The sequence below is a fragment of the Morone saxatilis genome, unplaced genomic scaffold, assembly GCF_004916995.1.
Source record: "Morone saxatilis isolate NCDOM2014 unplaced genomic scaffold, NCSU_SB_2.0 Contig9, whole genome shotgun sequence".
Taxonomy (NCBI): Eukaryota; Metazoa; Chordata; class Actinopteri; family Moronidae; genus Morone; species Morone saxatilis.
In genome coordinates this window covers 7812774-7823304 of record NW_023340268.1, presented here as the reverse complement: position 1 = coordinate 7823304, position 10531 = coordinate 7812774, and positions in this window count along the sequence as shown.

The window sequence follows — 10531 nt, the reverse complement described above, 5'->3', positions numbered from 1 at the left end:
AGCATCAGGATCAGTATGAGAGGCAGAGAACTACAGAAGAAGAAGTATTATGAAAAGGGAAATAATTGTAATATTATTTATCTAATATTATTAGATTAAATACATAACAGTGAAATGGACATTAAGTCATTGTGTGAAAAGTTTACTTGATTTACAGGATATTACTTATTATTAAAAATGTGCTCCTATCCGTATGTAAATGTATAATAAATGTACAGTTTATGCATGTCATTGTGCACCATGCAGATGTTTAATACTTTAATATTCTGCATAAAGTATATGTAAATTAAACCTTAATAATCAGAAAATATACCGTGTATGGGTATATGTGATGGAAAATGTTCAGAATGTATTGATTGCTTTGTATAACTCATATATGCTTAATACACACACTACAGATGCTCTGCAGCTTCTTACTCGGCTGAGACTGTCTGTACAGGGAGTGTTGCACAATCTGACGGCACAAAGGAATACTTAAAGCACCTCCATGATGCATCTTGAGGGAAACAAAGCCCAGTTTGGTGATGATCTATAGCTGTATTAGGGTAGGCATAGTGGATGTAACACTGTGTCAAAGCAGCCTGCTTGCCTGCCTCACTCATACTGCATCCCAAGAGGACTTCTGGAAACACAACAGACATCATGTCAAGCACAACAGTTTGGTGTTGAATAAACCAGAAGAAAAGTTTATTCTGCCCTCACTTGTGCAGTGGGTCTGGTTTACTTTGCTGGTTACGTATGTGCATCCCCAGGTACAGTACTGGTAGCTCTTGCATCATCCCTACCTCTACCTCCTGGTAGCAGGTGTCAGTGGCATCTTGCTGTGTTTGGAATCCACGACCAGCTCCTTGGTCTTACTGAAGCTGAGCTGCACGTGGTTCTTTGCAGCACATGTTGAAGCTATCCACGGGATCACCGCATCCCTCCTCCTCTCCCTCACTGATGCAGCCTTCCATACATAAATAATATCTGATTTGTGGACAGGGTACAAGAAAGGTGACTGTAGTGGGTGGGCAACATTGCAGTATGCTGGAGAAAAAAGAAATTGAAATAACAAGACAGGGAGACAGAGAATGAGACAGACATTCAAAGTAATAAAAATGCATAGAGAGATTTTAGAAATAATACGGAAGTTAGATATGCCTCTTGGTGTCTGCAGACTAAATAACTGTATATATTGTTGATATACTCGACTCAGTTCATAGTTCAAATAAGTTACAAGGAAATTGTTATCATATTGGATCATGTTGAGTTATAAGACTGTCTGAAGGACCAATGGAATTTTATATATTGTATATTGCAATTATTTTATAAATTTTATATTCCATTTCTGCCAATAGATCATCCTAAATGTTACACATTGGAACTGTTAAAAAATGGCTTTAAAGTGTGAAACTGTAGGAATATCCCAAAAAGAAACCCTGACAGTTTTTGGCTGAACTCTCCAGCAATACTACTGGTGATAGACAGTTAACTCTAATGGCTATTCATTCCTCTATTATGAGTGAGTCAGCCTGAGAGAGGAAAATGGATTAGGCTCACACTGACTAGTTAAATGCAAAACAAAAGTTATGTGGATAAACAAATAACTTTTATTGAAGATCATTTTTAACACCAGCAAACACAACAGAGATAAAATTAATACAGTCGTTGGTATTCAGTACTAAAGTAAAAAGTAGTAAGCAGTAAAATTCTTACTAATGAATAGTTATCATATTTGCACATTGCGAAATGTTCAGTGTAGAATTGATTTTATCATGTGCAGAAATATCAAAAGGGACAAGTTCTCACTTCTTTATGTTCTTATTTGACATTGTTTTTATTCAACCTGAATACCTCACAAAAAAAACAAACATATTCCATTCAAAATCTTTTTTGGGTGGAGTATGCACCCCCTGCAGATTTGAAAGCTGGTTGTGGCAACAGTTTCTTCTATACACAGAAGATTGACTGTGGTTAGCTTGAATTCAGCTTTCACAGCTGAACAAAAGTATCAAAAAGCCCATAGAAACAGCTACTGCATAATTCACTACTCTTTGCCAAAATGACTACTAAGTTGCTTGTTTGGTATGTTGTGTGGTAAAACGCTGATATTAAAGTTAACCCTCATGTTGCTACAAAGATTGAAATTGCTGCTCTCTTTATTTCCTGCTGCTGTTGATCCCTCAGACTAAAAAAACAAATCTTTGACATGTTAGAATAATAACATAACAGCATGCAATTTGTTTCATGTGCACAAAATGTTCACTCCTACTTTTTTTACTTCAGATCTAAATGCTCTTCGACAAAGAAGAGATGTGTTTCTAAAGAGTTATGGATCAATTCTTTCTCAACTTGAAGCAAGGACAAAGGCTACTTCATCTTAGAGCTCTATTGCCTGGAGGTCAGCCTTCCGACCATGCCAGGTCACCTACAAAGAGAAGAATATTTGGGAGGATAAGAGATTCTTCACAACTGACAAGCATTATACAATCCTCAAAGGTCCTTTGTACGTCATTCATTTAAAGTTTATAAGTGCTCAGTTCAGAAAGGCTTTGCTCTAAAATGTATTTTTAACATAGTGTCCTGCTGGCTATTAGCAACATGGGGGCAACTTCTCAAGTCTAACTTTTTCCTGCTTTAACGACAACCATGCCATAAAGATGAACTACTACACTATATACTATTGTACAGCTGCAGGCAATATTGTTGCTCCAATCAATATAGAAAGGATGGCATGGATTGAAATGATAAAAAGATTTAATTTCTATCCTTAAATTAGTAATGCCCAGCATCAGTTCAGTTCTATTTTTGTATAGTGTCAATTCATAACAAAAGTTACCCAGGAAACTTTTTTTTAAACAGAGCAGGCATAGACTGTACTACTTTAAAAAAATTATTTACAGAGACCAAACAGTTCCCACCATTAGCAAGCACTCAAGGTTCCTTTTACGAGGCAGAAAACCTCAAGCAGACCCCGGCTGCAGGTAGGTGGCTGCTGCCTCGACCAATCATGCTTCATGATTCAAAAAAAGCGAAACAATCGCCCCTCAAAGTCGATTTAGTTGCTGTTATGGAGCACATGATCTTCATCACCAGAAAGAAACACAAGTAAACACCTCAACATTGTGTTGTTTCTTGCTTGCAGGTCACCTAATGATGATGTCCTCAAAGCAACTGACCAAAGAGAATCTTGGGAAATAAAGGGAAAATCAGCAGTGCCATCATCATGTAATTGCCACTTGTGGCCACAATGACCACCTTTTAGCAGAAGTTGCACAGTCTCGCTTTAAAGCAATTCCATAAATATAATGTATATAAAATGATCAAATCACTTCAAAATACAGCACATGTCACAACAGGCAATACACATTAAAAAACTAGGCCTTTTGTGTTTTGCCACCATAGTTTCTCCTACACACTTAGAAGGGGAGGATTAGCGACTTGATTACAATGTGCAACTACACTGCTAGATGCCCCTAAATCCTACGCATTAGTTATTTAAACAGCTACAGTAGATATAATAAGATCTGCCTCAAGGTCCATTCTGCTGTACATCTGCTGTCTTTGTGCAACTGTCCATCATAAAGAGAATAATGCATTCAAGGTCAGAGGTGCTGTCATGAAAAAAGGTATAACACACAGTTTAAAACTGGTTATAGTGGCTTGTAAAAGACAGCACAACAACAGTATCAACTAAAGCTTAACGTTATTCAGTCTCTTCCAGTTCTTCTGTTCTCCACTCCTCTCACTCTGGTTGACAAGGACATCACCACCTGCATCAAAGAGATTACAGCAGGAGGAGACAGAAGTCAGTGAAGGCTTCATGTGGACAACATAGACGTCAGGTTCATCCATGTGTACGTTGTGCATGCAACCATCATCGTCATTACCATCATGTTAACAAGCTAGGAGAAGATGTTATGAAATGGATACCCTGTGATTGAATGAGCTCTTATTCTGCACTAGAGGATACTTAGCTGTTCCTGCACTAAAAGGCTGTAATTAGAGACAAGAGGTACAGCAGTTCAGCTGAAACTCTATTTCTCTGACTAATAAGGGCTGCCTTACACATTTGTTTTGTCTGTTTAAATAAAAAGGCACTGGTATACAAAAAAGATCAAATTTGTCTTGAAAGTGTGTTATAATAATCATAGTACTTATACTACTACAATAACTACTATTGCAACTACTATCAATAATAATAGTGACCTAATAAGAAGGGAATGAGGCATTTTTATTATGTTGCACTTTTACTCAGCATGAATTCCACAGTTTGAAGCTACTGAGAGTTGTTTGATTTTATGCAAACCATAATCAAAGCAGCATTTTACATTCTTGTAAATAAGATTTTTTCCCCCAGTTGACAGGATGCACTGTAGAAAAACATTGTGATCTGACACTTATAGATCATGATGTTTTCTAATTTTGACCTTTTTAGTGTAAACTTCCACTTTTACTGCTCTGTTAAGATGGGTCATGCATTAGTAGGTCGTTGTAATAGAGTCACGAATCCTGAGCAAAGTTATTGCTTATGAGTTTGTTGATTGATTGATTGATTTTGCACATTTAATTTGAACAAGCAGAGGCCTGAGTATGACTGTCTGTGACGTCCTCTTCTATCCTGAACATCAGAGGAGCGTCATCCTGTCCCTCTTGGGACAATGATCTGAAGTGATGACCATAAAAGTTAATGAAGCTCGGAGGAGCATTTGGCTGTTCACAATCAAGTCTGCTTTGCTAGAGAAAATGAGAAAACAATTCCACAAAAGTTACACAGACATACAATGTTTTTTTTATTGCAGTACAAATGTAGCAAATCAAAAAATAATGAAAGAAAAACATCTGGTCGAAAATATATTTGCTTCATCAATTTAAATGCTGCTCTCTGGCCTATAAAATGTCTTTATGTTTACTTTTTCTTGCCATGACAAGGTGCATATCATATAAAGAAAGGGTCTAATATGTTAGCTGGATGTTTTTGTCATATTTTATTTGCAGAGTAAAACGGATTGCAGGTCAGTGGCCACTGGTGTATTTTAATGATTCTGGACACCATGGCAACATCACTCTCCTCAGATCAGCCAGGTGGCTAAAAAAAAAATCAAAACATACAATACACAATATTTTACCAACATTTTACCTGGAAAGTGCAGTGATGATAGTATCATGAGATACACAGCAGATGCTTAAGCAATATTTCAAACTATGTGCAGTCCTTCCTAATATTTAGCATACAATTTTAAAATAACTGATATATATATATATATATATATATATATTATACATATTATACACTGCTTCTAGTGACACATTGTAGTTATTTAAATTAGGTATTGATGTAAAAAAAATAGAAGGCCTTAATTGTTACTCCTAAAGAAAAGGAAGATATTTAAATTCAGCATAGTCCTATTTATTTAAAGTACATTTGTTGTTGTTCTTTTAGTTTATTTTGACACATCAATTATGATCAACTTAGAACAAAATTAAGACATCTTATTCATTAATATTCCATCACTGCCTACGCTCCTAAATTTGTCATCTTCATGTTTTCAACTGTCACCATGTCAGTCATAGAAACAGTGACACATGATTCACAGAGCTATTTAAAGACTATGGAGGATGAAATTCTTTTTATGTTGCTTTTCTGTGGGCAGAAGAAAAATCTTTCTACGAGATGTATTATTTAAATATAGTATTGATCAATAAGGGACACAGTAGTTCAGTGAATTACAAAGTAAGAGGGACTTTGCTTCAGGTTCTAAGACTTGAAAACTTTCTGTGCGTAGATTGCTTATTCTCAAAGAGTTTTTTTCTTCAATACATATAGGCTGAAGAAATTAGGTGAAATTGCTACTGATATTGCATAAGTGCTTTATTATTATAAATATATTCATGCATTGATAGGTAACATGATATGTGAACAGCACCCAGCATGTAGTAACACACTGATCTGTGTCAGCATGAAAATTTGTTTCAAAACTCAGAGTGGTCTGAGAGGAGAGTCAAGAGGCAATAAATGTCATATTCTATTGCATATTTTTGAGTCCCTTTTTTTGAGCATTTTGTTTTTTTTATGTAATTATAGCATTCTTTAATGTCTGTAAAAATAAATAAGATATAATAAAGCAATTATCAGTCATGATTTGAATGTCAAGAGATTAGTTTACATTAGTATTATTAGTATTGTTTTATATTAGTGCTTTCTTCAAACACCAGAGACATGAACACAGATTGATCGCTTTATCCCTAGATGCAGGCATCCTAATGCTGCATTCATTGCAGTATATCTTAACTGTCAGAACAACATGATCGCTATAAAACAAACCTGATGTATATTACCTGTATCCTGTACAACTAACTCTGAGAAATACACTGATGAGACCAAACATTGTTCAAACCAAAAGAGCTTTAACTCTTACTCTGAAGATTCTTAACAGGGTATGTTCAATGTAAACTAGTTTGTGCGACGTGTTGTCCGACCACATCTGAAGGCTGAAGTGCTCATATGTGTTTTTAATGGCCATACTTGAAGGCCGGGCGAAAGGTCATAGAGGGCAGAGATGTGCAACTTTATTGCACACATGAAAAGTGACAGAAATGACTCACCTCTGCACACCTGGCCAATCACTTTGTGAAATGAGATTGAATGTTGGATTGTCGGTTCTGGGGTTCAGGACGAGGGGATTTCCAACAGCCACTTTTGCTGATACTGGCTCCTTTCAGTTTCCAGTAATATTTTTGTGCTTTCAAATGCTCATCTCTTTAATTATGAAACAACTCACATATTCATATATTCATGCATTAACATTCTTTGTTGCAGATAACTGACATACCTTCATATTTGTTCAGGATTTATGACAATTTGTATAGACTGAGCGGGGATTAATTACTGCCCCTCTGTTTGTGTCTTTATAATACTGTGCTGCTCTTGTAGTGGCTTCTGGGAATAAATAGAGAATCTACTCTCTTTCTTGAATGTGGCACAAGACATTTTAACATTATACTGCCATCACCTTGCTGGCCTTAACAAAATTTGTTTCAGATAAATTACCATTCCATTGTACGCTTCAGACCTATCCTTTGTTGAGCTTGACAGATACTTCTTTTCAATTCATATGAACTGAATTTAAAGTCAGACATTATGTATCTGAAAGGTAAATGGCCTGTAGCTGAACGTGGTGCAGAAGTCATGAGGTGGATCAATTTCCTGTGCTTTCAAATGGCATTGAGAGCAATGCTTTTGAGCAGGTACTGCAGGGGGATGTGGTGTGTAATTGTTTTCTCTTACATGGAAAGCTTAATTGTCACCTAGTTGATGTATGTGAAAAATGGTCTATTACACAATCATTTGTTCTTCATTCTTCTTCTTGTCATTATGCTGGTGTTTTAAAATCCCCAATCAACATTTTAAGATTATCAAACTTAGGAACAAATTTGTGTGAATCACGCCTCAATATTTCAGCATTACGAAAGCTACTTGTTTACAATAGAAATTGCGTCAAACTCCCGCTACGCTAATTCTCACCCGCTAATGATTGCGCCTTGGGAACCAAAGACGAGGTTGGTATTGCCTCATTATTATCACTTATTCACTCTGAATTCATCTAGTAGGGGAAGTGACACATCAAATGACCTTAACACTCCCCCACGGATTTCTTCATAAACTCAGTTCCTTTCTGGATGAACCAGCATTCAGTCTGTGTTCCTCATCCGAACTTTCTGAGCCTTTACGTATGTGAGACTATTAGTGTGGAAGGGATGTTTCAGTTTGGTACAACAATTTCATTTTAACAATTTTCCCTGTAAGGGTTTGTACCATTTAGTTTTATTGCTTTTACAATAAATGCTTGGTGTAGTAAGCAATACTGTTGTCCGGTCTTCCACATTTTTATGTAGTGTATTTGTTACTTTGGAACAAACTTTTTGGGTGAGGGACACATTATGACCACATTGAACACAATGAAAAATGCAATTGCATTGACTGATATCAATATTTGTGATATTTGAATTTGTTCAAATTCAGAGAGCCAACATGCAAGAAGGCTGAAAGAGACTGATTATAGGTCTATTCTGTGCCATGAAAGTCCCAAAGATGTGTTATTCAACAGAACTGATAAAAAATAAAGACAATATGAGAAAGAAATACAGAAAGAAATATCTGTGTGCAACAGTGTGTTGCAATCATCTGTGTAGCTGATCTGCTGTTAACAAGGTATATAATTTATCAAGCCACAGAGAAGATTACACACCTGCAACTCGTGGACAAACAGACGTAATCATTTTTATACAGAGAAAGAAATATAATGTATTATGTTTTGCTAAAATTTACAAGAGGCATAAAAAGCATTAACAAAAGAAACACAAGGCATTGTAAATTTGTTGCACAGACAGAGCAGCATTAATCTCAACTAACTGTCGGAAAGAAAGCAAATAAGTGTATTTTAAGACAGAACTAGACAGAAAATTAAATTGCACGCAGGTTGGGTTAGGTTGAATTTTTTAACTGACACAGAACCAAGATGGTTTAGAAATCTGTTCAGTTCTTCTCTGAAAAGAAGAAAAAAAAGTATGCTGCTCTTGGTGAAAGTCGTTAACCCAAGAGTATATATACATTTACCACATTTGTTTCTTGTTTCAGGATTTGGAATGCAACATGTATATTGGCCTGAAAATGTTAGCGATGAAAATCCTGTGAACTGCATGAAAAGAATAAGCAGTGACAGTTGACATGTACTGTGAGAAATTCAGGAATAGAAAGAACTGTTGCAGTATTTAGATTATGTGGGAGGAGTCATTCAGTACAGAAACACTTGGCTTGGCACAGTGTTTGCTCTTACGTACACAATGATGCAAATGCATATATACAGTACAGTTAAAACTATACTTAACTGTAACTGAGTCATGTGCCACATGGAGCACCCACCTACACAGAAGACAAACAGGCTTTGAGGCACAGAAACAGTACCCCTCCCCCCATTTGATTAACTGTGCATTCACACCTGCTCACAAAGACAGACCGGCACACAGAGCGACATCTACGCACAGATATAAACACATTTTCCAACCTACGCCAGCATGAACTCACAGTTGTGCTGCAAGGTCGAGTTTCTGAGTGTGTGACGTATTCCCTCACCATTTCACTGGAGGGCACCTGCAGAGGAACTCTACCCTATTGAAGGATGGGGTCAGAGGTGACTGTGAATCACCACCTGCCTTGTGGAATGCCATTACTGGCTCTGGTTTTCAAAAGACAGAGGGGAAGTGGATAATTGGTTTTTATCTCTCAGCAGCCACAAGGGCTGTGGGAAAATACAAGCAGTTACATCCAGTTCAATTACCCTCTTACAGTGGTTCCCTGAATATGAGAAGCAGCAGACATAAACACAACCCCTAAGTTTTCAATTACGTAAATTGGTATTTAGTGTGCCTGCAAAGCACACTACTATTATTCCTCATACTTAAACTTAACAATGCCGAAAGCATCCTATGTCATTACTTCAGTAAATAATGTTAATAATATGTTACCTCATGAGTTGATAACAAATGAATTGCATACTAACAACAAGAAAATAATTTTGGATTCTTATTACAATAGTTATGTGGAATTATGTGAACCTTTAAAATATTTTTCTGAAATGTATCACTGAGTAATGAGCCCTGGTCACTTACAACATTTCCATTTGTAACAAACAGATTTTTAATAAAGAAAGACATTTTATTTTCCTTATATTAATACATGAATAAATTATGTTACCAAAGCAATTTCTTTTCAGACACTGAAAAGTTGGAATATATATTTTGTACTGTTAAATAAATGAGCAAATACAGAATTATTAAACTTATAAGGATAACAATTTCAAAGGTCATAAGCAGTAGGGCGGGATATGATGATAGTGTGGGTTTGTGTATGTGTGTATGTGAAAGTGAGAAAAAGAGAGGAGACATTCAAATTAAGTGTGAGCCAAACATTATTTTCATTATTAACAATAATTTTTCAGAGTTATTTTTCGTATGGGCTCCGACCTTAACTCCCTGCAACATAAACTTTAAGGTATCCTGTAGAGATTTCATTCCAAGTAAATTAAGTTTGTTTACATAGAGCAATTCTAACTCAACACTTCCATAAAGTCAAACAAATGATGAATGTATTTCCTCCCTTTTGTTAGCTTGTTGTTGAGAAGAGCAGAACATTTAGCAGTTATTTAACATTGGAAGGACCAGGTTATCTGCATGGCTTCGGAAGTGCAGAGGGACTGTGTGATCCATCACAAGTGATCCATCTAAGGGGTAAAGGCTTTTTTGTGATTTTATAATGATTACTTCCCTGGAATACGTAACTCTTTTCCCAGTATTCTTGGAGTTTCTCGCCATGAGTGAAGTTTTGGAATTGTTTGTTATCTTTTACAGAAGCGCACTGCATTCACTGGATAAAACCTTTTTAACCTTTTTTAATTACGAGATCCTGATCTCGTAATTATGAGAAAAGATCTCGTAATTATGAGAAAAGATCTCGTAATTACGAGATCAGGAAAGGTGCCACATTGGCCAC